Raw genomic sequence first — 1,776 nt, 5'->3', positions numbered from 1 at the left:
ACTTCGGTTAGGAAATTCTCCCCTGGCAGCTTGCTTTACTGGCACATTGCAGGACATTTAGCATTACTGGCTGACATTCACTGAGTGCCAGCAGCGCCTCTCAATCATTGTGACCACTGATGAAAGCTTCTCATGTAATTCCAATTGTCTCTTAGTGGGAGGAACGTGGTATTTACTGTGCTGGGTTGAGAACACCAGGGGGAGACTCTACAGGAAATAGAGATGCTTTTGCTTCTGCTGGATAAATTGTATATTTAGCATTACCTTCTGGAAAGTACATTTCTCATTCCAAGTATGTGATTCACTTCAATGAACTCAAAGCCATATTGTAGGGCAGGAAGTTCTCTTGCTGGGTTTTAAATACTGAATACTACAGTTCCCTCTGAGTAAACAAGCCTCCTCATTTTCTGACTTAGTGCTTTCCGGCATTAACAGTATACTGAGAGAGATTGATGATAGTACATGTGCCATACTCTTGTCTTCTCTGACTATACCTTAACTTGGATTTGTATTAAATTAGTCTAAGTGGCTAGATCTGTAATGGTGGCAATCTATGAAAATGATTTCACTTGCAGTTTTGAGCTCTTTTCCCACCTTACCAAAATGGCTCCCTCCATGCCTTCACCACGTGAAGAAGAGGATGTATGTGTTTGAGGTTGATCGAGGGGTGAAAGGAAGAAGAGAAGTAGAGAACATGAATAAGTGAAGATTAAGATCATCTCTGGCAAGAAATAGGGACAGGTATTTTCTCAGTGCTGGCCCTCAGATTCTCCAGTGGTGTATGGTCTCACAGAGAGGCCACCTGACTCCTTGAAGGGTCAGACCAGTCAGAATGCCATCTTCTGAGGTGCCCAGGGTGTGTTCAGTATGCCCAGGCTTTAGGCAGTTTGACTTTGTGACACAAGCTTTGGTTTTATGAAAATCAGGAAAGAGATGAATACATCTCAGAGATAGAGACTTATTTTTCTGGCATTTTTCATTACTCCTTGACTGACCATAAATTCTGAGTCACTATGAGTAAATGTCAGAAAAATAATTTCCATATGTTATTTTGGAAGGAAACACATTATTTTAATACTGCGTTTTACTTTTAAATGTAAAGCACATACAATAAAAATTCTAACAATGCTAGTAGTAATTCAGTAAAAAATAACAAATGTCAGAATTTCCTTTCTTAGAGGCCAGTACTGAAACAGTTCCTTGCTGTTTTAGCATGTTCTGTGCATAAACTCTTGGGAACATGATGGTCCCTGGCCAACATCCCAGCGTAGTGATAAAGGATAGAAACTCGGAGTTCTAGTATTCAGACCACCTGGGTTCAAATTCTGGCTTTCCCATTTACTAGTCATGAGACCCTGCACAAGTCATCTTACTTTCCTGTCCTCAGTTTCCCCATCTCTACAATGGGGATAATAAGAGCCCCTACATCACAGGACTTTTATGATGACCAAATGAACTCATATATGTAAAGTTCTCAGAACATAATAAAAGATAAAATATAGTTGGCCTTTGAACAACACGGGTTTGAAGCATGGATCCACTTGTATATGAATTATTTTTTGATAAATATGGTACAGCACTCTAAATATATTTTCTTCTCCTTATGATTTTCTTAACATTTTCTTTTCTCTAGCTTTATTGTAATACAGTATATAATGTATATAACATACAAAATGTGTGTTAATAGACTATGTATTTTTGGGGATGCTTCTGGTTACCAGTAGATTATTAGCAATGAAGTTTTTGAGGAGTCAAAATTTCTGTACAGATATGTGA

This window comes from Panthera tigris, chromosome A1 (genome assembly GCF_018350195.1).
Source record: "Panthera tigris isolate Pti1 chromosome A1, P.tigris_Pti1_mat1.1, whole genome shotgun sequence".
Taxonomy (NCBI): Eukaryota; Metazoa; Chordata; class Mammalia; order Carnivora; family Felidae; genus Panthera; species Panthera tigris.
This window is presented reverse-complemented; position numbering follows the sequence as displayed.